This window comes from Pleurodeles waltl, chromosome 6 (genome assembly GCF_031143425.1).
Source record: "Pleurodeles waltl isolate 20211129_DDA chromosome 6, aPleWal1.hap1.20221129, whole genome shotgun sequence".
NCBI classification, from domain to species: Eukaryota; Metazoa; Chordata; class Amphibia; order Caudata; family Salamandridae; genus Pleurodeles; species Pleurodeles waltl.
In genome coordinates, this window is record NC_090445.1 from 1684407442 (window position 1) to 1684434343 (window position 26902).

At 44.3% G+C, this 26902-nt stretch overlaps 1 protein-coding gene and 1 long non-coding RNA gene across 5 annotated transcripts in view; one reads left to right on the plus strand and one right to left on the minus strand.

Moving 5' to 3' along the window:
* NR6A1 (nuclear receptor subfamily 6 group A member 1) overlaps nt 1-26902 on the minus strand; it is a 685712-nt gene that overhangs the window by 466040 nt on the left and 192770 nt on the right. The gene's annotated exons all lie outside the window — the stretch shown is intronic.
* LOC138301348 (uncharacterized) overlaps nt 1-26902 on the plus strand; it is a 52002-nt gene that overhangs the window by 631 nt on the left and 24469 nt on the right. Inside the window, exon 2 of the long non-coding RNA XR_011205092.1 lies at nt 24669-24751. This is a non-coding gene — a long non-coding RNA (uncharacterized lncRNA). The remainder of the gene's footprint in view (nt 1-24668; nt 24752-26902) is intronic.

The window sequence follows — 26902 nt, forward strand, 5'->3', positions numbered from 1 at the left end:
GTCCCTTACACAGACTGTGGGGGGAGGGGTGGGCAGCCAGCCAGACATGCACACAAAAGGCGGGAGACAAAAAAAAAATCCCAGACAGGTCGGTCGATAGGCCGGCTGTGGGGGATGGGGAGCATGGGAGGGGTGCACAGGTCAGCCCAGCTGCAGAGAGAAGGGGAGGTGGGGGCACCCTCGCGCGTGGGAGGGAGGTGGGGGCCCTCGGCGGCTGGATTCCCTCACGGGAGAGGCGCGGGGCAGTGACAGCCATTTTCCACCGGATTTCAAAATGAAATAAAGGAAGCTCTCCCCGAAGCGGGGAGAAACCTGGGACATCAGCTTCTCTGCGCCCGAGGTGCAAGCGTCACGGACCATATACCTTAAGCACTGTTTTCAAAAGGGCAGAGATAGAAGGCACCTGTCTGAACACAGCCCCAAACTGAAGCATACAAATCGAAATGATTGTAAATGTAATAGTATTTATATAGCGCTTACTACCCCTGACGATTATAAAATGTGTGGGTCTGTATACACGGAGACAAAAAGTGTAAAGGCATAGAGTTGTATATATGTAGTCGATGATTCTCAAAACGCAAGGTGTGTGTCAAATCGTCTATATGATTGATGCAACAATGAATTAATATTTGCAGGAGTCTGGTGCTCGTTGTTGGGGGGGTCGCGAAATGCATTTGAAGAGCCAGGGTGGGGCAATGAAAGAAGGCCCGATCAGAGAGACATCTGTGTTTTCTAAATGGACGTGGAAGGCTTGTAATTACCTTAAACACACCCGTCCCACACACACCCTTATTACGGCTTTTTAGCAGTGGGCTGCGGTGATGGGGTGAGCTGAGGTTGGCCACTGAGTCACGTCTGTAGCCCGCGCCCTCTCTGAAACATATATTTAAAAGGAGCCCAAGAAATGCAGTTATATTTAGGGTGCAGGGTGCGGAGAAATGCACTGAGTGAGCTGGAATGTGTTGAGTGACAGGAAATGCCCCCGCCCTCCTCCCCCCTCGGCCAGGCCCGCCTGCTTTTGTCTGCACACCCGGGCTGTCTGAGTCTGAGACATTAGGACGGATCCCCAGAACTGGGGAGACCTCGGCGAGGACACCCCTCTGCTCGGAGCCCTCACCGCCCCTCCAGGCGGGTGCCCCGGAAATGTGCACCCTGAACATAGCAGGTAAGAGCTGCGCGCCCCAGATCTCCCCCCCCCCCCCCTCCCACACACACACTTTCAGTGTGTCCTCGGATAACCCTGCTAATGCACTGAACATTGTCTCCCCACCAAAGAATAGATACATAACAACACAATGTGAATTGTGGTGTGTGATCGATGCATCTTGGAAATAATGTATTTAGATATTTGTCGCCCGGGTTTGCGAAACCGGATTTTGTTGAGTTTTTCTCCCGCGTTTTGAAAATTATAAACGCAATTTGTAGTGTTCTTTGCTTGTTTAATGCTTGTGATTGTAAGTGAATATATATATATATATATATATATATATAATTTGAGGCGCTCTCTCACGTCGGCCCAAAGGAAATGCCAGTTTTACATCCATAAACGAATAGACTATATAAATATTGAATAACCGGAACCAGTCGCTTGTATTAAGCATTTATTTCAGAAAAATAATCTTCTGCTTGGGTTAACTAATGTGTAATAGCGATCACTCTTTTATTAACCAAACTAACAAGCTCTGCTTTAGTAAAGTCTAGGTTTTACAAAGTTATAACCAAAGACTACCGTTTAGTAAAATACAACCCAGATTTGGTAAACTAAGTTGTAAATTTAGAGTACAGCCTGTCCCTTTAAGGTGCTTGCTACAATTGAGACCAGACCAGGGAAACCTCACGTGTTGATAAAACAACAACGTCACCAGAGTGGCAGTGAGCTCCTACAATATGGGAAGAAACAACCTATTGCAATTTTAATAGACATCAGTAGGTAGCGTGGATCCAATTAGCCATTTGGTAGGGAAATAACACAATAGCAGACCAATCAATCAATTCCAGTAATGCTAGCATTTGTAAATGTCAACACAACATGCATGCCCCTTGCAAACTAATAATAAGACGAGAGAATTAGGATTTCAGAGCCGGACGACAGTGTGCAGAGTCAATTACATTGTTAGTGGGAAGTTACTGGGAATCTTACATTTGGGAACTTTTCCACAGGGGCCATAGATCTACAACATAGAGCCTTTCACTGGTAAGATCTGAGCAGACAGTGATCCAGAAGGGTAGCAGTCAGACTTGGAGAGGCGGATAAGAAGCTGGTGAGATTTGAACAGTCGCCAAAGACACGCAGCTGGGATATGCCGAGACTTGCTGCTTTTGGACAGTGGTCGGAGGCATGCAGCTGCCACCAGTCATATGAGGTCACTGGTGAAATACATGCAGCAAGCAACAGTGGAGACGGTGAGATCTGATGGGATTTGGACAGTGAGCGTGGACATGCAGAAAGCAACAGTGGGGACGGTGAGATCTGATGGGATTTGGACAGTGAGCGTGGACATGCAGAAAGCCACCGTGGGGACGATGAGATCTGGACAGTGAGTGTGGACATGCAACAGTGGTGACAGTGAGATTTTGTGAGATTTGGACAGTGGTCAGGGACATGTAACAAAGAGTTGTGACTTGGTGAGATTTGGACAGTGGTCACAGACATTCAGCAAGCAGCTGATGTGTCGTGGATGGGATTTAGACTTTGGCCATAGATGTGCAGCAAACAAAAGTTGTGACTTGGAGAGATGTGGTCAGTGGTCACAGACATGCATCAAACAGTTGTGAATTGGTGAGATTTGGACAATGGTCATTGACATGCAGCCCACAGTTGTAACTTTTTGACTGATATTTGAACAGTGGTCAATGCAACGCAGTGAGTTGTAGACCGTGGAGACAGGCATCGAGCAGGAACTCCGAGTTGGGACTCATTTAGACAATGGTCACAGACTTGTATCAAGCAGCAGTTGTGATTCGGTAGTTAGATTTGGACAGTGGTCATTGAAAGTTATCTGTTAGCGTTTGTGACCTGGTGACATCTGGACAAGGGATTATGGGCCTTCAGCAAGAATCAGTTTTGAGTTGCTGAGATTTAGACAGTGGCCACAGATCTGAGGCTAGCAGCAGTTGTAGCGTGGGCTATATGGAAAGTGGTCACAACATGAATCGATGTGACATGCTGAGATCTGGACAGCTGTCACAGACATGCAGCCGATCTTACTTGGTGATATTTGAACACTGGGCACAGACGCAGAAGTTGTAGCTTGGTGAGATTTGGACAGCGGTTAAAGACATGCAGCGGATGTGACTTGGTGAGATTTGGACAGTGGTTACAGACATGCATCGGATGTGACTGTGAGATCTGGCAATGGTTAAAGACATGCAGCAGGTGTGACTTGGTGAGATTTGGACAATGGTTAAAGACATGCATCGGATGTGACTTGGTGAGATTTGGACAATGGTTAAAGACATGCATTGGATGTGACTTGGTGAGATTTGGACAATGGTTACAGACATGCATCGGATGTGACTTGGTGAGATTTGGACAATGGTTAAAGACATGCAGCGGATGTGACTTGGTGAGATTTGGACAATGGTTACAGACATGCATCGGATGTGACTGTGAGATTTGGACTTTGGTTAAAGACATGCAGCAGGTGTGACTTGGTGAGATTTGGACAATGGTTACAGACATGCATCGGATGTGACTTGGTGAGATTTGGACAATGGTTACAGACATGCATCGGATGTGACTTGGTGAGATTTGGACAATAGTTAAAGACATGCAGCGGATGTGACTGTGAGATCTGGACTTTGGTTAAAGACATGCAGCAGGTGTGACTTGGTGAGATTTGGACAATGGTTACAGACATGCATCGGATGTGACTTGGTGAGATTTGGACAATGGTTAAAGACATGCATCGGATGTGACTTGGTGAGATTTGGACAGTGGTTACAGACATGCATCGGATCTGACTGTGAGATCTGGACAATGGTTAAAGACATGCAGCAGGTGTGACTTGGTGAGATCTGGACAATGGTTAAAGACATGCATCGGATGTGTCTTGGTGAGATTTGGACAATGGTTACAGACATGCATCGGATGTGACTGTGAGATCTGGACTTTGGTTAAAGACATGCAGCAGGTGTGACTTGGTGAGATTTGGACAGTGGTTACAGACATGCATCGGATGTGACTTGGTGAGATTTGGACAATGGTTAAAGACATGCATCGGATGTGACTTGGTGAGATTTGGACAGTGGTTACAGACATGCATCGGATGTGACTGTGAGATCTGGACAATGGTTAAAGACATGCAGAGGATGTGACTTGGTGAGATTTGGACAATAGTTACAGACATGCAGTGGATGTGACTTGGTGAGATTTGGACAGCGGTTAAAGACATGCAGTGGATGTGACTTGGTGAGATTTGGACAATGGTAAAAGACATGCATCAGGTGTGTCTTGGTGAGATTTGGACAATGGTTAAAGACATGTATCTGATGTGACAGTGAGATTTGGACAGTGGCTACAGACATGCAGGTAATGTGACTTGGTGAGATTTGGACAGTGATTAGAGACATGCACCTGATGTGACAGTGAGATTTGGACTTTGGTTAAAGACATGAAGCTGATGTGGCTTGGTGAGATTTGGACAATGGTTAAAGACATGCATCAGATGTGACTTGAGATGTGGGAAATGCTTAAAGACATGCAGCGGATGTGACATGGTGAGATTTAGATAGTGGTTAAAGACATGCAGCTGATGTGACTTGGTGAGATTTGGACAATTGGACAGTAGTCACAGACATGCAGTACTTGTGACGTCCTAAGACTTGGACAGCAACAGTTGTGACTTGCTGAGATTTAAAGAAATCCGTGGATATGATTGGTTGGACAGGGGTCCCAGTGCTGCAGGAATCGTGGCCCGGTGAGATCTAGACAGTGACCAGACATGCAGCAGTTTTTACTGGTCTTTGAGACCTGGGCAGTGGTCCCAGTCCTGCAGGAATCGTGGCTCGGTGATATCTGGACAGTGACCAGACATGCAGTAGTTGTGGCTGGTCGGTGAGATCTGGACAGTGGTCCCAGTGCTGCAGGAATCGTGGCCCAGTGAGATCTGGACATTGACCAGACATGCAGCAGTTGTGACTGGTTGGTGAGATCTGGACAGCAGTTGTGACTCGGTGAGATCTGGACAGTGACCAGACATGCAGCAGTTGTGACTGGTTGGTGAGATCTGGACAGCAGTTGTGACTCGGTGAGATCTGGACAGTGACTAGACATGCAGTAGTTGTGACCGGTTGGTGAGATCTGGTCAGTGTTTAAAGACCTAGAGCAGTTGTGGCCCGGTGAGATCAGGACAGTGACCAGACATGCAGCAGTTGTGACCGGTTGGTGAGATCTGGGCAGTGGTCCCAGTCCTGCAGCAGTTGTGACTCGGTGAGATCTGGACAGTGACTAGACATGCAGCAGTTTTGACTTGTCTTAGAGACCTGGGTAGTGTCCCCAGACCTGCAGAAAGCTGCAGCTGTGACCCGTGTCCTGCCCCCTTGGTTGGGCATGGGGCAGACCCGGGTGCCCCTGTCCCGGCGGTGCACCCATTCGATGACACTCCCTGCATTTGAATAGAAACCAGACGACGAGTCCTGGGGCAACAGGACGTGTCACGCGCAGGGATGGCGCGCAAAGCTGTGCGCACTGGACAGGAAATTACAGCTTTTGATGTCCTCCTCTCGGGCCGGCCTCCAGCAGCAAGGAGACACGGCCCGGCCTTGTTAAGAGCCGCCAGTGCATTTTAACCAGCTCGCTGCTGCTGTAAAAGCTGATTGTCACAGTACATAAAACGGTGTGGTCCAGGCGGGGGCTTCCTGCTCGGGCCGATGGCGCAGCGCAGGGCCCCGCACAAAGGTACGCGCGGGTTACAGCTCGGTTCCTGGTATAAAGGCCGGGCCTTTTGTCTTCGGACCAGGCTAGGCACCGTGGGAGGCTCATTCCCTTGTCCCTCTGGACAACCTGGAGTGGGGGTGGCCCCCCTTTCACCTGCATGCCGGGGGGTGGCCCCCCTTTTCACCTGCATGCCGGCGCGGGCCGCAGCTTTTCACTTCTCTGCTCTGGAGCAAACCTCAAAGGCAATATCTTGGCTGTGTGGTTACGCACGGTTGACAATAATTAAAACTACATTCACTCCACGTGGAAACGACACGGGGGAGGAGTGGGGGGGGGGGGTAGGTATCTTTTAAAAGGTAGAAAGTACCCCTTCTCTTCTCCCCCATGAGTGTACATCAGCCGCGCGTTTGCAGCCTCGAAGGACCCGCTTTCCACGTATTTCTATTGCGCCGACATTGCACACATGGGACGGATTATACATTAACCCACACATTTTACAAATCGAACTTGTCCCTTCCACAGGCCTGCGTGATTTCAAGCAGCACGTGCTTCGGTTTGCGCTGTAAGAACTCAAGCCGTGATTGGCAGGGCGAGCTGTCAATCAGCGCTGAAAATCTGCCGAACAATACCTTTTAGAGATAAAATGGCAACAGGAGAGGCCGGCACTAGGGCACACAACGGGCCCAATGCTGAGTGTCAGTCTGCAATTGTACTGTCCTAAAGGCAGCCCGGGGATTGGGTGCGTGTTCCCGGCTGGTGCCTCTGTTAGGCCTACAGGGCTGGGGAAGAATCAGTGACCACCCAGTGTCCAGTGCCCTCTGCTACACCTGCAATGTGCACTCTCCTGGCTGCTCTGAGTTCTGCAGCCGAAGTCGCTAGCACTCACAGTAGACTTCGCCTTTCAGCCACTTACACAGTTATTTTCAGCCCTCCCCTCCCTCCACATACCCCACCCGGTTGGGCTTTCCGTAGTCCAGCGGGAAGGCCTCCGTGGAATGCGCTCTGGAAGTTGGAAGGGCGGCCCTTGGAATGCCCAGTATTAATTTCTGCACCGGGCGCACAGCTCGGAGAGCTGCTGTTTTGGCACATTTTAAAGGCTGATTGACAAACACTTCTGCGAGCTGCATGTGTCCCTCCAAGGAAGGGGCGAGAGAGGGTGAACCGCCGGTTTCACAATGAAGGGGTTCGGATCTGGGCAGGAATGTTAACCTTCACAAACTTGTGAACTGCAGCAGTCAGTGGCAGCAGGGGCCTGTGAAGTCCCTCTTAGCTGTCGTCACGTGCTCACCAAAGCATCCGCTGAAAGTATTTTTACCAGCCTCTTTTACTGGGGAGTTTCTTTCTGTGGTCTAATATCGTTGGAAGGAATGAATGTCCTGGTATGTCCTCGCAGGAATGAATGACCTTCTATTCATCAGAGAAATAAATGGACGTCCGAGGGAGTCACGCTGTAGAATAAAGGCCTGATACTGCCCAGTGTAATAATGTGTGTCTGCTCTCTTGTCCTATGTAATAATGACCTATTGTGCTCTATGTAATAAATGCTCTTCTATTGTGGACTGTACTAATGTATGCACTAGTCTGTCAGTCGAAGACATAATCGCTCTTAGTGCCCTATTTATTAATGTAATTTCTAGTGTGTTGCTAAATGGAAGGAATTCCCTCATTTTTCCCCTTTGTACTGTGGTAAGTTCCAATCCAGGTGCTTTCCAAACTTTTAAAAAACAGAACCCAGTTTTTAGAATGACAAACTTTCGCAACCCAGCTGGCTTTCATGCACATAAGGCGGGCATTTTTTTTTATTGTAACTAAAGCATCGTAGCGCACTGTAATTTATAGGCTGTACATTTTTTCATGCAAATGATCCTAAATTTGCATTGACATACAGTTTTACTGATTAAACTATACTGCACCCAAAGGATAATGTGTGGAATTTGGGTTTCAGTGAATATTTATCATTTGTGCATCACCAAGTGAAGTGCCCATTTGGTTTCATCCTATTAAAATCTTTTTTCCATGGCACTTCAGACTCACAAAACGATCTGCCTAGTTTTTGCTTTCCTAGCTGTTGAATGTGTACAGTTCATTTACAGGTATCCACATTTTGTTCTATGGTACAAAAATGACATCCTATAGCCTTTCATTTCACATTCCCTGGACCCCATCAACATCATCGCATAATTCCTTTAACTTTTCTTCATGTGACTGCAAAATAAGGGGAGTTTGTAAACTCCAATCCCCGTGTTAAAAACATAAGCAGCAGTCTGTGAGGAGATGAAGACTGACATTTGACCTCTGTCTTTGAAGAGCAGAGAATGTGTCAAGATAAAGTCAAAATTTAAAAGCATCCTTATCTATTGCTTTAATTCACCTCACAACCTGCCAGTGGTTTGCGACCCACAGTTTGGTGAATGATGTTCTAGTCTGTCATCCCAACAAATAAACACTGTCATTGCACTATGTCATAATGTAATTGAAGTGTGTGTTATATGGCCCTCATATCGTCCTATATAATCATTTATGTACTAGCCAGTTGCACTATTGGATAACCACTCATTGCCCTATGTAATCTATGTCTCAGTGTGCCACCCTATGCAATAAATGCCCTCATGTTAGCCTATTCAATCATTTATGTTCCCGTCTGTCACGCTAGGGGGGTATGCCATTGTTATCCTATATAATGATATATATCCAAATCCACCTATTAACCTTTTCAATCAGTGTCTTCATTATCCTATGTAATCACTTGCGTCCTTTTACGGTGTCCAGAATTGCAAGGCCAAAAACCAGAACATTTCACAAAAATAGAAAAAGGACTACAGTTTTACTTCAACCGAGTGCACAGAATGACAGCGCTCACGGGCATAGAATTACAGAAAATAAAATGCGATTTTTAAAGCCAGTATCATGCCTGTTAATTAAATTGCTTTCTGATAACACCTGCTAACTATCTCTGCTTTGGAAAACAAACAAAAAAATCACCTTCTACAATTTTCAGGCGCCCCTCACTAAAAACCAGGACATGAGCTAAATTTCCCGAAATCAGCCAGGACTGCTGGTGAAAAACAGGGACTGTCCTGGCAAATCCGGGACGTGTGTTCACCCTAGTCCTTCCAAATCAATTTATGGAACGCCCTCATAGTGCTCTAAAAAATAATCTAAGACCTAGTTTCTCATCCTATTCAACAAATACACAGATGTATTGTGCTATGGAATTCATGTGTCATACTTTGCTTATTGAATATATTTCCTGGCAAGTCTCCATACAAACTGCATATTTAGCATACAGTTGCTTTTTTGTAGTGTGTGGTGCAAACCTCAGTGTTTTCAGGTTCTTCCATAGTACTCAAGTGAATTTTGTGTGTAGTTGAGTATACGCATCTTTCATCGTGGTGGAATACGGGGTGGCCTTCACTGGCTCAGAAGTGGCAACTACGCCTGCAATGTGGGTCTTTCCACCTCCCACCACATCAATCCTGGGTCTTGGCTGAATCTCCCTCATCAATACCTCGGTGGTATCAGAGATCTTAGAAGATGTCTTTTAAAATGTTAGTTCCCTTCTGAATTTGACTTTCCAGGTGGAACCAGCTTTGCTCTATCAAAACTGTCCTTTCTACCTCGAGGGAACTGTCTGTGCACAGAGTAGAAATTGTCGAGCTGGTATGCTGTTGTTTGTTGTGGTACCGTGTGACATTAAGTCTTGGCAAGGCGATGTGGCCAGGAGGCCTTTGTGGGAGAGATTTATTGGTCTGCTTGGGTGTGATGAGACGTCTGAATCGTGAATGAAACTTTTAAAGTTTGGTACACGTGTGCTATAGAGGTTAAACATTTTTGCATGGGGAGGGGTGTAAGGTGCGATGTGTGGGGGGCCCTGTGTTAGAGAGGGAGAGGAGAGGAGAGGAGAGGGTATATCCGAGGAGGCAGGGGTGTACATCCTAGCATGTCATATCATGGATTGCATTGCATGGTGTGTTGCCCTGTAGCTTGCATGTATTGGTATGTTACCTTACGGGCTGCTCATGTTTGTATGTTACGTTACGGGCTCCTAGCATGTCACCTTATGGACTGCGTGCATTGTTTGCTATTGCAGGGACCGTGGGTACTGTATATCACCCTATGCATGGCATGTATTGGGATATAACACTATGCATTGATATGTTACCCTATGCACTAATATATCACAGGTATTTCCTGTTTTTGTATGTCAGTCTTTATTTTCCAGTCCTAACTGGGGCGTCCGGGGTCTCTTCATGAGCTCACCTGTTCTCACTCGACCCCTCTGCATTTTTCAAAGATATCAGCTGCATTTCAGTAACATGCTGAAATTACCCTATTTAAATCGTTTGTAATTCTGTAGCCTGGGAACATCTGAGCATAAACTGATGATTGAAATGACGTACAATATCGGCCTATCATCGGCACCTGTGGTGGAAACACCTTTACTGGACACAACAACGGAGAACCTTGGCATTCTCAGTCTAGTGCCCATCACCAGCATGGACGCGAAGTTGGGGGGCTTACCCGGTGCGCTCATGACATCATAGGAGCAAAATTCCTACATTCGACAGATGCCGTTGGACACCAACCTTTTATTTTAAAACCACGCTCTATACCTTATTGTGTGTGTGGATTTAAAAAAAAAAAAAAAATTCCCATGCCTCAATGTATCAACAAGCAAAAAAAAAATTTTTCCTCCGGCCTTCCAGATAGGGAATAAGAAAAATAAGTAACCAAAGTGCGGGGCTAAAACTTTTTGGAAAGTTACAGCTGAAATCCTTCTTAGAGTCCATGGTCTGTAGATACCAGATACGCAGGTTCGTAAACCTGCATCTTTGTAGTTGATGGCCCAGTGGGAGGCATTCGCTGCAACAACCAGGTGATTTCTTTTTAAAAAGTGTTTTTTAAGGAAAAAATCAATGATTTTTGGGAATCCCAAAAGCATGGTCACCTCATTATTTGAAGGACTTGATGGTTCCTTGAAGGCGCTAGAAGATGTTTCATGACTAGCGCTTGCACCGTCAGCAGAGCCAAGACAAACACTAGGCTCTCTGCCAATCCTTTCTACGCCGGGCAGCCGGGTCTCTTATTTACAACAAAATACACAAAACCTCAAAATCAGCCACAATACAAAAAGCAGACTAAAGAAAATAAAATTGGTATTTTTAAAGGATCTGATTTGTGTAGGTAACACCAACCTCTATGATTTGAGATCGCTTTGGCCTACAGTGGAGCAGGTGAAGACGCATGCTTGAATCAGGACAGCGCGTTTGTTGTGTAAGCAGGGCTGGTCCTTTGACGGCAACGTGCTGCTTTACAGGTCACTTGTTTTTAGTCGGCGCACTGCAACTTTGCCACGGTTCACTCCCAGATATGCACAAGAGTTAAAGCCCAGGCTTGCACCTCACTTGAAGTGCTTGGTGTGATCCGACATCTATATGTAACTAAACACTACAGCTTTGATGTATAGGCTCACCGTTTATAGAACAGCAACAGAAAATCTGCTACAAAAGCAATTTCACTAGGATCACACACTCGAAAACTAACATAAATGCTGTACCATACCCGCCTTGCGTCAGCACGTTTTTGATGAACAAGAACAAAACTATTGGTACTTTTATGGTTTTAAAACATGGTGGTATATTGGTAGTTGCAACAAATGCAACTGCGTATGCGTATAGAGCTTACTGTTTGCCAGGACGGGGCAAGAAACTCTACTACACAATTATTTCATGCGAAAGATGAAAAAAAAAAAAGGCCATCACTGCTGGTAAAGCTAGTGAAGGAGAAAGAGATGACGGCTTCATATCAGAGAAGAAATACTTTGTGATGTATAATAACCATTTATAATAAGGAGACAAATCTGAATTATATGTTAAAAGTAACAAAAACCGTGGGTCAAACCGGTAAGCAGTTAGTATTGATTTAATAAATTTCCTGATGGATTATCCAGCAAGATATATGGAAAGTAAGGGGAATCTCAGACTGTTTCTAAAACTCTCCGTGGTGGCTGCCACCGCACCTCAGAGGCAGAGTAGAGGAGCCTTCTTCCAGTGACGTGCAGGGACCATCTCCCTTCTCTACCTAACAACCAGAGGAGTCAAGGTGCCTTTACGGGATAGACTCCTGCAAACATGAAAGGCAGGCAGCTTTCTTCCATCAGTGCTCCCTCCTTGGTCATCTTTTCTCTCACTTGCTGTCTCATAAATCTGTATCTCTTTTACCTTTGAGTTTTTCTCCCCTGCTGTGTATCTCAACTTCTGGCCATTTACCTCATGAATCAACCTCCCATCTATTCTGTCCATCGACCTCATGAATCAGTCTCCCATCTCTTCTGTCCGTCTACCTCATGATCAGTCTCCCATCTCTTCTGTCTATCTACCTCATGAATCCATCTCTTCTATCCATCTACCTCATGAATCAATCTCCCATCTCTTCTGTTCGTCTACTTCATGAATCCGTCTCCCATCTATTCTGTCCATCTACCCCATGACTCAATCTCCCATCTATTTTGTCCATCTTCCTCATGACTTACTCTCCCATCTATTCTGTCTGTTTTCACGAACCAATCTGTTAGCTGCTCATCTCTTCTATTCATCTACCTCATGAATAATTATCCCATCTATTCATCTCCTGGATCCATTTACCTCATCAATCAATCTCTCATGTAGTCGTCTGTTTCACAAATCCGTCTTTTCTTCTGTCAATTTATCTGTGAATTCATCTCATGTACCAATCTCATGTTTTTTCATCTCTTCCATCCATCTATCTCATGAATCAGTCTCTAATTCAGTTATCGTCTTGTATTCGTCTACCTCATGTATCCGTCTCTAATTTGTTACTCTCTTCTATTCATCTTCCCACTAATCGCTCTCTCCTTTCTATTGCATCCATTCACCTCATGACACATTCTCACATTTTTATTCATCCACCTCTGTTCATCTACCTCATATAAATATTTTTTTCTCTTTTATCCATTCACCCCATGACTCTATCGCCCATCAATTTACCGTATTCATGTTTCTTGAACACATCTTTTCTCCCTCTTCTATCCATCTACCACTCAAATTATCGTGCCTCTTTATCTCCCTTTCTATTCATAACCTATTAATCACCATCCCTGCTGTCCATCACCTCTTAATTCTGTACCTTCTGACTGTCTCGTCCACATCTTCAGTTCATGTCCTCTTTCATTCATCAAACCCCAGAACCAGTCCCCATGGGATTGTCCTTTCAAATCAGTTCATTTCAGTTTGTTTCTTCAGGACCCCCTGCACCCACCTCACCGATGCTATATACAGCAAATATCACATACATAAATAAAGTTTTCCACTACACTAATGCAAGATTGTTACACTGAGCGTCTTTATGGCAATTAGGACCTTGGACTCTATCCGTCAAGGGTACATAACAACTTAAGCATTCTCCAGGGCTTTCTTCGGCAAGTCCCTGCACATCAGATTTACCATCTTTGAGGTGAGATACGAAAGGGCGGTTAAGAGACCATCCAGTAAGGTCTGCAGTTCAAAGGATTCATACAACACCCACGTGGCACCTCGCCTCCCGACACAGGCACCGTCGTCTTTGATGTTAGCAGTTGTGATGCAGGTGCCGCCTGGATGAACACAAGGGCTCTGTCTGCAGTAAGCCTCACCCTTTGAAAACACCGTCTCAGGACAGTCAGTGATATTAACCCATCAAATTCACTCTGTCCACACATTCCGCAGTTTGTGAAAATGATGGTCTTTTTATCTTGAATTCTTTTAATTCAATCGCACTTTGCATGTGGTCCAGGGTTGGTTGAAAGCCTTTGCCAGTTTAGCTCAAGAATTTAAACCGAGCAGAAGAAGCACGCTCCACGCCTCCGACTGGATTCTGCACAGTCTGCAGCCAACATACTAAATCCCAACTGTCCGAAGATCTCATGCATCCAAGAAAAGGCCTCCACCATAAAATAAGACAGCAGATTGGGTTCTGACTCATTGTTCCAATAGGGGTTTGATGATGCTTCAGCACGCCGCCACCACGATTAGAAACATCTCTGCACCATCTGCGCTCCTCCACGCCACCTTCAGGAAGAGGCTTGGTGTGCACTTGTCAGGCCGCGTGTGACCACCTCATCCAGGGGCCTCCAGGGATGACTCACTTTCGAGTTCTGTTCTATATAGTCACCCAAGTTATTCTTCTCTCCTACATACGTACATGCATATATATGTCAAGGTATAAAATGCTCCAATACTGTGGTCATGTGTAGCGCAGTGCTGGAAGTAGAAGCAGCGTAATTTGCCTGATTCAGCAGCCGTGGCTTTGCATCAATATGTAACGCGTGCAGATGCCTTTAGCTACGTTTTTGCTGGATAAGTACTTAGGTCTCCTTCTCAGTGGTCTGACTCCTGTTGGAGTTGAGAACCACCGCCTCAGTTTGAAAACGTAATCAGCCCAGTTGCAAAGGAAGGACAATGAGGGTTTGGGCTCCGGAGAACGAGATTCATCAGCGGGTTAGGGTGGTCAGCTCAGCATCCAAGTAGGGATGCTTTCCCCTTGGGCGTCAGCTGTGTTGTTAGCTCACGAACGAACACTGTGCACCCTTCTAACAGAAGGAAATCCTTAATGGTCATACATCCAGGTGCATCAAATTCTAGATCTATCTGGCATCAAGGGCAACGTCACCTTTGAAGCTTAAAGTCCCAGGTCGCAGACTTTTAATACCATGGTAGAGATGGGCAACTGAGGCTCGGGCATCGAAAGACGAGCACGCTTTGTCTACAGCGCTGGGTATGGTAACAATATAAACTGCTCAAAAATCTTCCGTAGACCTGGGCTTAGAATTCGTACTTTGCTTTTTCAGCAAGGGCTCTTTGCATAAGTGTATTCAGACCCGGCAGGCTTTGCTTCAGTACAGCTGCCCCTTCACTCTTAAGTTACAGCACTCTCCTTGTGCCAATAAAAGTAACCTTCTGCCACCATAAGTTAAAATCCCTCCATTTAATTGCACCTTATCCTGCAGACCCATACATTAAGACCGTGCACATCCAGTTACTACAATCAAGTCCTCCTCTGACCTACTCTCAGGTTCTTCCCTCCTGTGACTCTCCCCCTGCCACCGGTCACTCCATATAAACAGTCAACTTCTGGTATTTGTAGGGTTCCCTTGTATGGCCTACATTAAAGCACTACACCCTCCCACCTTGCCATATGTTAAGGCAGTCCTCCTAAGACATGTTCATGCACCCTCATTCCACTGAAAGGCAATACTCCTCCAGTTACCCGCATCCTGTTGTACAGTGCCCTAATTTAAGTTGCTCTCCCTCCAGGTACCTCCCAGCATCTCCAGGCGGTCCCCACTGACCCTCTCTTCACAGGTCCAGTTTCCTCTCCTGCCTCCCTTTCAGCCCCCTCTCCAGTTACTTGCACTTACCCATCTGACCTTACCTGAATCCCAGCTCTTTGCATCCTCCTGACATACAGCTTGCATCATCTGCTCCCAATTGCTTGGTTTGCAGCTGCTCATCCAAGGGCCACAGTAGGAGCCAAAGGACACCCCTGACAAGCATGTGAAGACACCCAGCCCTACGGTAGGCGAGTGAGCTGAGCCAATGTTACTCACTCCGAAGACGTTTTAGAAACTGGTACTAAATAATGCACATAACACCACATCCATAGGTGGGAGCAGATGCAGTAACAACATACTTGGAGATGAGCCTGGGTGCGCAGACACATTGGTTGTCTGAAGCAACAAATGCATCTCTGGGCTAGGTGAGAACCTTAGAAGTGGGGCACACGGACACTTGCACTGCGTGTGGAACTGGGCCCAGCAGACAAAAAAAGTCTCATCTAAATCCTGTGTCAGGAGAAATCACTTTGGTTTTGAAACATGTGTCAGGAGATAAAATGCTCAACACAGGTTAACAGTGTATACTGGATTGAAATATATTAGCACACATTACCAGTATGTGTCTAGTTGATGTAGTCATGAGTTTGATTGATGAATCTCGATGCACTGGGTGAACCTGGTTTGTCGTGCTTGGGGCACATAAAATTGGTTTGGCTTTGCCCGACAGTAATGATCGAGTTCAGAACACAGAAGCCTTAGACTAGGACTCTCCCTGATAAACCACCAATCTCTGGAAAACCGATGGTCGTGCTCACTTTCCATGGAATTTGGGGTGTCTCTGTAGTCATATTTTCCAGGTTGGTCTCAGGCTCGTTCTACATTCTACATGTTGACGTAAAGGAAGGCCCGACACCCTGGTCATGTGTCTCACGGTCCCATCAGTCGACACCAACGAGAAGAACAGAACATTTACCAAGCGAGTAGCATTAACACAGCTGATCATTGCCTCATTAATGAGCTAATATGGAAAAATGGTGTAACTGCAGGGGAACCCGGCTCGCCCATCACATCTTGCTTTCGAACATGCTGTGGTCTTGGGAAGTTTGTTCCTTCTTCGTTTTTAATGGTGGAAAATATCTAATTCATCAGGGTGACGTGCCTCTTTAATTATGAAAATGCATCACAACTATGAATTAGGGGATTTCAAAACCCTGGTCAACATGAAAGAAAACACCCTCTGGTTGTAATGAACATTACGCCAACTCTGTTTCACTATTTCCATGAAGTTTAAATCCAATGTTAAAATCTGAGTGAGGCATGCATGCATCATGTTGTGCAGGCAGGACATTGTCTTCAAAATACTAAGCAATCCGGCACACGGTAATATGTTCTAAGCTTTTGGCAGAGTTACACCAGCTCCACAAAAAAGATTCAGATGTTGTCAAACAGGAAGTAAAAAGAAAATCTACCTACCGTTATCAGAACACAAGGAATGTTGCCATGGGCTGTCAATTCAAAAATATACATTTATTTTACAGAATGTTCAACCGAGTGAATAGGCACTGCAGGGTGCCTATGGAGAAGCACCTCTTTCCTAATGGAACCTCGCAGTTCCATTTCCATTACTGATTTGTTACAATGATACCAGGGACAAGCGGGGCAATTACTGAATTGATACAATGTTTCAGTTTGAGGAACACAGTTTCAAAGTCTGCAGTCCAGTACCAGAGCACAGTCAATTCTATTACTGAACAGTTACAATGTTTCAGTGGGAGGAACATAGTTTTGCAGTCTGCTAGACCTGTAGTTCCCAACCTCTGGTCCGGGACCACCGGGGGTCCACGAAGCCTCCTCATGGAGTCCTCAGCTGCTTAGAAAATTAAATACTAATAACATCTTCCTATTCTTTTTTTTAAATTATTTATATTTGTTTGCAAATTAAATAACATCTGTTATGATTTGTGTGTGTGTTTAATGAATGCTTGTTTCTGTTGTTTTTTGTGTATTGTTTTGCGTTTCAAATCATCGACAATGTTTAGGCCGGGGTCCATACCTTCCAGTAATGACTCAGTAGGGGGGTCCCTGGGTTCTAATAATGGGGGTCCCCAGGTTCCAGTAATGATAAACTGGGGGTCCACGGAAGTCAAAAGGTTGGAAACCACTGTGCTAGACAGTACCAGGTCACAGTCAGCTCCATTACTGAACTGCTACAATGTTTCAGTTTGAGGAACACCGTTTCTAAGCCTTCTAGACAGCATCAGTCACAGTCCGTTCAATTACTGAATTGTTACAATGTTTCAGTGTGAGGAACACAGTTTCACATTCTGTTACACAGTACCAGGCAAAGCCAGTTCCATTGCTGCATTGTTACAATGTTTCAATGTGGGGAACACAGTTTCACATTCTGCTATACAGTACCAGGCAAAGCCAGTTCCATTACTGCATTGTTACAATGTTTCAGTGTGGGGAAGAGTTTCACAGGCTGCTAGATAGTAGCAGGTCACAGTCAGCTGTGAAACTCAAGTTTTTACTCAAGATAATAGGTGGAACCAGGCTCACCCCTTCACCCCAGAAAGTCCCTTTGGCAGCAGGCAGCCTTGAGTGGGGTACCGATTACACACCGCTTCACACACATTTACAATGGATGCACCCCATAAAATATAAAGACATTGTGAAGCCAAAAGGGATTCACAGATTTTTCTGACGTCTGCAGATAATAATATCCGGCTGATGAGAACATTGCGTGACTTCTACGCTCACACATGCCATCCACTGGCCTCAGGCGCTGAGGCCTCTGAAGCTCAACCATGCATCCTAAACAGAGAGAACACAGAGGGCGAAAACATGTCTTGTTTACGAATTTGAGGGTTTCCTATGACTCAGATTTAGAAAATTATACCGATCCGTAGCCGGGGGTGCATGCACTAAGACCAACACATCTTATGTATGTTTTATGTTAATATTTAATATAAGTGGCTACCAAAAGTAAATACTGCGAACCTAAGTGTGTGTTTCATGTGAAACAAGAGGTAAGCCGAGAAGAGCTTAGTGAGAGGAAAAAGATAGGATCCCGTTTGTTCACTCAGGACTCCCCTGAAGCAGGGCCACTGGAATTATGTGTTTTCCCGGCCACACCGTTTTTCACATAATTATAGATTTGCCGCAGTTGCCACATAATTCATCATCTTCTGTAAAATCTACAGATTATATCAAAAAAATGTGTTTGTAGCTCAAACAGTTCAAAAGATACCAAAAGCACCATAACATGTGGAAGGCCCTTTTCAAATATTGGTCACCTTTCTGTAGCTTAATGCTATATTTGGGATTTAAACTGGTACCAAGGAGGTGCAACTAATGCCTAAACAATGTTAACTAGTTTAAAAATGACAAAAAAATGAAGTAATAGCATCACAGAATGTGCAGCATAATTTGACTTTTTTAGCCGTATAACTTACTCAACCCTGCTACATAATTTAGCCCTTTCCTGCCGCATAATTCCAGTGTTCCTGCCCTGAAGTTAAACTTATCTGGGTAAAGTTGTACCCTCATGAGGAACAAAACAGCATCAATTATACTGTGTCTCTAATATGTGTTTATTTTAGGGATTCAATTGTATATTTATGGGAGGTACAACAACTGGGCGGCTTGTACTTAATCAAACTGGTGAATGCACAGACAAGCCGAAGATGCAGTTGCAGAAGGGATGGATAGCTCCGGTATGGGCCACCTCAGACTAACCACACAGGATCTCATAGTTTTAATGTAGTAGTTATGTCATTTCATTCCAGGCACCGTTTGATCCCATGTTTGGAGGGCCAAACTTAAAGATGCACCCCAACAGAATTTTACATTCTCATGTTTGTCACTAGCTATAGCAACTTGTTTTTTACCTAAGTTTCTTTTTCACTTTACTCAAACAGTCTCGGGGTACTTAGTTCACAAAGCACAGACTTTTGAAGGTTGCCTCACATACTACAGAATGTCAACGTTCTGTTTGGTGTCTGCTGAGGTCAGCAGTTGTTAAAAAAAACTGGTTACCCACTGTTGTGATGTCATTAAGGCCTTCCAGGCTGGGTGACAAGGTCTCGGTGCAGATCTGCTTTTTTGCTTTGACGTAAACAGAAGGCACAGCTGCAGGATGGGGAGAAAGACAGGGAAAGAACAGGGCGTTTTGGTTTAGTTTTGCAGGTAAGAGATTTATTTTTCACAATTGTGTTTGTCCTCAAAGGATGAAATAAGATCTACACATCTCTATCTTAGCGATCACTGTCCATGTTTATTAAAGCAAATTGAAGAATCAGTCTAGGCCTCAAAATCCTGCAGCTCTGTCCTCAAGAACTAAAGGTGGGATCCTCCTAGCATTCAGGAGTTCTTTAGTAAAGGATGAAGGTATGAGGAGCTTTCGGGTCCTTCTCAGCGCTATGCACTTTGAGGATCTTCGAGCGACGGAAGCTCCCAAATGCAAAGCACTTAGGGTCTGTGCACTGTATAAACGTATGAAAAATTACGTAGTAATGTAAACTAGCAGTAGCTCAAGCTTGTGCGCTTTAAGGTCGTCCAGGGGGCCTGGTCTCTATCTCCATTCGCGGCACACCATGCAAGGTAACCTTATTTTAATAAACAACATATTAAAAGGTCCAATGCACCAAGCAGATAACACTCCATTTACTGTGGCACCCACAAAGATTTTACAAGTATTTGCAATGCTATGGGTCTCGCGTTTGTTCGAGTTAGAGCTATTAGCGTTCTAAATTCCTACTGGGACTTTCCTTGCCAAATAAATTGAAAATCAAGTGTAAAACATTAGTTGACATAAGCGAGCTGATACAAAGCACCGCGGCCACCATGAGCGCGAAGGAGACACACAAAAGGAAAAAGAAGCTCATTCACAGTCAAACATATTGGCAATCATCCAATTATCCATGTAACAGGGTCTGTGGCCAAGGTGGTAACAAAACTGCCGAAAGGAGGGTAAAGCATTTACTAGTGATAACAAAGGAATTTTGAAAGGCAGGCCCACTAACGAGTGAAAGTGATGGGCATGCCGTGGGCGTGATTAAAAGCCCACATAGATTTTAATACATCAGAAAAGCATCGCTTGCGTGCTGCTATGCTCGAACTAAAAATGAAACCCCAGAGAAGGAAACTGTACGGGTTGGATTCTCTTTTTCCATATTTCAAACTTGGAAGAGAAGTGACTACACATGCTTTTCCCTCATCATCGATGGAATCTTCAACAACCAAACACTAATACACAAGAGACACCATCAATTGAGTGCCTTCCCATTTCTGAATACACAGTAGTCCAGGTGATGATGTAAAATTATAGTTAGCATCATGGAAATGCGGGTATCATACCATCATACGCTTAAAGGGCGGTGGATTGCTAACTGTGTTTGATCGTGTGACTGATTGATATCCCCAAAAGCTTAAAAGGTATTGAATACGTCACCACACACAATTTATTTTTTTAGTACAGTAACTTTGGATACCTTTTCTTGATGCAACCCCCCCTGTAAGATTAAGTCAATCAATAGCTAAATTTCTTGAATTAAATTTTTCAAAGTCAAGCCTTTAAAATGCCATATGTAAAAACATTCTTGGGCTGGCGTATTCAGCCGCTGTTTTTTTTTCCCTTGTCGGCCCCCACAGCCTTTGCGGCAGAGACCTTTTAATTCGGGCCGGAGGCTCTGCTGACGTGGTCTCCATCCCCCTGATTCGTGTTCCGCTGGTTGAGGCTCAACTATCCTTTGCCATTAGTTTATTTTCTGTTCACTGAATATCCAGGTCAATGAGGACTGATGTCTGGCTTTTGTGCTCTGAGCAGATTAGACAGCTGCACGAAGCCGGGCGCTCAGATGGGGCGCCCGCTCATCTGACCTCGATTCCTCTGGATTCCACCTAATATACTTTATTCAAAATCTATCCCTATTTTGCATTATTACTTCCTGTTGGGTACTAAACACTAAGGACGAGATAGCTTTTCTATTACAACTCTTTGTTTCATCCACAACATCTTAAGTATTACAGAATGCGGCATCATTACGTGATCTTCGGTTACTGCAATAAGGTGCTTATTCCATGTTTAGCAATGGGTTGAAATCCCAGATTGACTAGTGATCAGGTCAGAGCAAGCAATTGCAGATTTTTAAACCACTGAGAAACATAAAAAATCCCAACTCTTAAAAAAATAAATATTATCAGATCGAAAATATTTAACTGTTAATTTATATGATGTTTATACAAAGAAATGTCAGTTTTGGAACATATTTATAAATAAGTTAATATTTATCATTTTTTGTTTAATCTGCTTCAAAGAACCTCAGCACCCTATGTTTACAAAGCCATACAACCCAAGTACATTCATATATTTCACTTTAATATTAATGTACAAGATGTCATTCAGAAAAACAGCTGAATTTGTGGACTGGTTTATTTTTCATAGAGAACATGCAAGATTAGCAAAGTCACCCAATGTTTACTTGTAATGATAAAAGGATTGGTAGTATTTTGTTTCGCACATGTTCTACACCATACACATGCATTGCGTTCGCCCTCCTCAATGTATACCAGTGGCGTCCTGCACAGAGGCACATCACTGTGAACTCTTCTCAAGGGCAGATTCTGAACAAAAAGGAGACAAGGCAAAGTGATACAAAAGGAGGCAAGACCAACAGTCACAAAAGCCTCACCTCCCATTGAACGCACATAATGCTCCCAGCTATGCCAGGGCACTCGGCTACCAGAAACAAAGGAATTTAGGGATCCACCATAGGAGGCTGTGGGAATATATGGTTCTAAGAGACACACTGCACCTTAGTTTATCAATTGGACAGGCTTCAGATGTTTTTCCTAACCTACTCCGAATTAGGTTATCTCCCTATTATTGAAGGAGGTGTTTCTTATAAATTAAGTTACACTGACTCGAGCCAAGAGCAAGCCAATATCATTTCAGATAGCTCAAGGCACAATAGCCATCAGAAATGATTCCATCGTCGAGAGCCTCTGCAACCCACGGGGAAATGTTGTAAGATAAACGTTCTAAACAGAATAACTACTAGAAGCAACAGTAGCACCAAGACAGCGTTTATGAACTTATAATTTAAAATAATCACTGACAAGGCCAACAGGTCTGGGCTTGGCAAGCCTTGCCTTTTTAAATTTATTTTTTCTTTGCAAATTTTTACCATAGAGTTCAAAGTGTTATATTTAAAAAAAAAAAAAAAACTAGTGCGGTCTAAAAGTTGTGTGGATATGTTTGAAAAAAGTAAAGAATTACCCATTTCAGGAACTAAAAAAACATTAAATGAAGCAGAGATTAGCCTACCTACCATCTCTGCAACTGACGTAGACTACTTTTTGTCAGCTGTTCACACGTGGAACAGAAAAACTGCCTTCACTCACCCTAAATAGAGCAGATTCATTGCCCATGATGCAGTGGGTGAAAGGAAAGTGCAAATGACACTTGAACCGACCGATGGATAAATAGGGTTGACAAAGTCCATTATGTATATAGTTTTACTATGATTTTTGTTTAAACATGAGGTTGGTGAGTTAGCTACAGCTGTCTTATTGCCAGACCTATAAATGAATGCCCACAACTGGTCATATTTGATTTGCCCGTGAAAATCAGAGACCATTTTCAGTGTCCCCAGGTGTGGAAAGAGCGATTTCAATTAATCTCTTGTTTGATGAGCAGCTGCTTGTGGAGGTTTTATCCAGCTGCATCAAATCACTTGAGGATGTTTCTGTCTTGAAGACCATTCAGCACAGAAACACTGCTGCAAGCAAGGACCCAGCAGTAGTCTTCAAGCAGAATTACTTTGTGACTGGTACTCAACCCACTAGGTATAACTGGAGAGCAAGTGCATCAGAAGATGTGGCACCCGACGCCATCAGTCTTGATGAAGCAGTCAATAAAACTACCAGACTGGGGAAGATCGGTTATATCCCAAATTTGATGCACTTCTTTGATCTTCCTACCCCAACATAAGAATCGTAAGGCCCATTGTTGAGTTTTTCACCCTAGATTCAAGGGAATGGCGGAGGAGGCATAAGTAATGAAAATTCTGATAGTGTAGCATTGATTTTCAGCTAATTCCAGGTTACGGTATGTCATAACACAAACTAGACTTTACCCTTTGTACGACAGCTAAATGCAACAAGGTCATTCACTAGAGAGATTCCTAAGTCCAATGGCTGACAGATGTCAGGTCAGCACTGTTAAGTTCTTACAAGCACATTGCCTGCTGTATTTGTGATGTTAGTTGGTTCGGCTTCATCTGAGTTCTTGGTGCTGTACAGAGACGCATGGAGAGTGAGACATTTTTACAGCTCCTGATGTACATATGCAATGTTTTGGACCGTCACTGCTTACCTGGGGAATTCTTGGACTGAGATTTCAAATGGAGCCAGCAAGATATGCGTGTGCTGCTGCCTCCACCCTCGTCTTCAGGCTGTCCACTTCGATCCATCAATGGAAACTGAGGGCCTGATTTAGAGTTTGGGCGGATGGGTGATTCTGTCACAAATGTGAAGGATATCCCGTCCCTTTTATCCCTTAGGACAGTGGTTCCCAACTTTTTTACTCCAGTGGACCCCCACTTTATCAGTACTGGAAACCCAGGACCCCCACTGAATCATTATTAGTATTGGGGTATCCCCCAATGAGTCATTACTTAATGCTGGGGAACTAATCTCTTAATATTATTAAAATTTCTAAGCAGTCACGGACTCCCCCAGCGGCTTCGCGGACCCCCAGGTGTCCCTGGACCAAAGGTTGGGAACCATTGCCTTAGGATGTACATTGTATCCCTTAGGATATAATGGGAATGTGCTACAGCGGACGGGATATCCGGCACGTTTGTGCGCGAGTAACCTCATCCGACAAACTATAAATAAGCCCCTTAGTCTTTCAATGCTCCAATATCACCAATACCTTGAGTACTACATCAGTACCAACTGGACACACCGCATATGTTGATACTAGTATTGTCCAGGCGGAGTTTATTATTCTGCTATTGAAATTATGGTCATTTATAAAGCTGTTGCGGTGCTTCATGTGTGGTGATGAGTGCGCTCTTCTGTCGGTTTGGGGCATCAACTTTTTATTTCTTGGCTACAGTAGATCACTTTCTACATATGATTTGTGAGTTTTTTTCATTCAGCATTGCTTACAGAAGCAGTAAGCCTTCTGATTTTTTTTTTTGTTTAATGGGGGGGGGGGCACTTCGACTGAATTAACACAAGCTTTCTGTACAATTCAGGTTTCAACCTTTCATGTCTTACCCAATTCCTTTATATTGCTGATCACTCAGAACAGTATAGACAATGTTCTCAAATTTGAAGGAAAAAAACTACTTTTTTGTAATCTATTCCGTGCACATGCAATTTTCAGGATGACCTTTAACCCGCTGCACAAGTAATGTGCTTGACGAACGAATGTCTTTTTTATTGTAGGTGGCTGAATATCCACCCTCTCCCCAGTCTAGTCCAGCAGTGGAGGTAAACCCAAAAGTTTGTCACAGCCATTCAGAGAGAAGGTGAGAGGTCAAATCCATGCAATATTACCTCATTATTATTTATCATATGCATCGGAAACTGGCCTGAAAAATTGCCTGAGTATTTGTTGTTGTACCTGTGGCCCCTTCATATACCACAACCAACGCAAGCCGGGGCTAGCCCGACTAGACTTGGTTTCGGTGCACTTTAATTTCCATAGAGTGCTGCAGGGGCATTGTCTCTTTGCTGCAACTGAGTTAATACCACGGATAATATTTTGGGTATTTACAATTTTTTTTTGTGTCTAATGAGATTATTTTTAACTAACTTTTAACGAAGTGCTTTTTTCGATTTTCTTGAAAAAGATGAAAATGTATGTGACAACTTTCCACTGTTCTTGTCGACAATACTTGGTGTCCAGCGCATTTTGTACTGTGTGTCTAATATTACACTGTGCTGGCATCTAGACAAACTAAGCCCCACCCACAAACCAACCAAGAGACTCCTGTGATGTACTTACAAAGGAGTGCTGTTCAAATGCGCCAGATCTGTAAAAACACAACACCGGGGGGGATTTAGAGTGCTGGACAAACCCAGGCGAAGGGTGGACTCAAGTCTAGGTGGCTGGATCTTGTGGCATGTCTCTCCTGACTCTTTAAATCTCCTTTTCTATCTTCAAATACTTAGAGGGGACACAAACCCTTTAGAGAGACACTGTGAAGATGGCCACTGAAGGTACACACAGCAGAATACTGCAGATTCTGCAAAGAGTGAAGTGTCCCCTCTCTTACATGGGACATTAATAGGCAAAATCAAAGTCAACTGCTGGAGAAGACCCTCGAAGTCAAGTATGGAAAAGAGCTGGCGAGTCGTGGCAGTCGGGACTGATGAAAGTGGACAAACCCTTCCAAATCGTACTTAAGTCCTTCTGATGGAAGAGATGAAGATGTCTGTGGTTGTTGACCGGAGACACTGATGAGAAACTGGGAGTTTTTGAGATTCAGAATATCCTACCAGGTGTTTTTGAGGTTCCTCAGACAGAGGTGATCTCTGAAAGGTTAGCAGCAAGGAGGGAGGTCATATTTGTGTGTTAGGCAGCGATTGTCGTCGCAGTTTTATTGCAGGTCATCCCAGCTCCGTCACAGAGAAGTTAATCCTTCGACTTAATGCAAGTGGGCAAAGCACCTGGAACCCTTCCCTAAACCCACATTATAGACTGTACTACTGAATACCGACACCCAGAAAACTGTCATAATAGAATATCAAGGGCATAATAGCAAGGAACAAAATACTGAATGATGAGTTCATACAGGGAAGTATAGATCTACTATTCCAGTCTCCACATCTACGTACCCTGAAGATGCATGTATCCTCAATATTCTGTCCCATCGATATTCAGGGTGCACATCCACATTTTAATATGCATTCAGAGGTTAAACTGCTCTAACCATCGGAAAACCGAGTACACTATTTATATACATTTATTTGCGCGCAACACATTTTTTTTTTTTTAAGGTCACACTGTTTTGCTGCTATTCCCTTGATAAAGACTTTAGGAGAAAGCTGGGAAACTTAGAGAATGTGCAGTAATAAATGTAACAGAATTTGTATCAAATTACACCTCCTATCCTTCCTCCTTGAAGTATATGACAGTCAGGGCTGGAAGTCATTTGTGTAACAACTGCTAGGACAGAGGTTGAGATGTTTAATAAATGCCACACAACATATATCTGATAATGAGATGGAAAAGGCTCAAAATAAAGTCAAATTATGATTCACTAGGGTGAAGCAGGTGAGATTGGAGCCAGCTGTGCAAGTGCCTGCCTTGAGCAGTGCCACCAAGTCTCGCGTCCCCGCTTCTGCCTTCAGACATCTGAGGCCCGCGCAGCGCCGGCGGCAGATGAAAGACGCCGCCATTGGGACGTTCTGTCGGAGGCATCTGTTTCTCATTTTCCTGTGTCCTAAGGATCTGAGCCTTTCTTGCAGTGGATAATAAGTGCCTGCCTGGTGCTCACGCGTTTATGAAGCTCGGAAAAAGCATTTTACTAAATTATGCAGGATCCGTATTAAGACGGTGGAGGGCACATCCATCACTTGAAGTAAATGTTGCGTGGCTTGGGAAGGAACACAAGCAGTTAGGAAAACCACCCCTGCTGGCTGGACAGACGACTGATGGGGGACATCTTACAGCG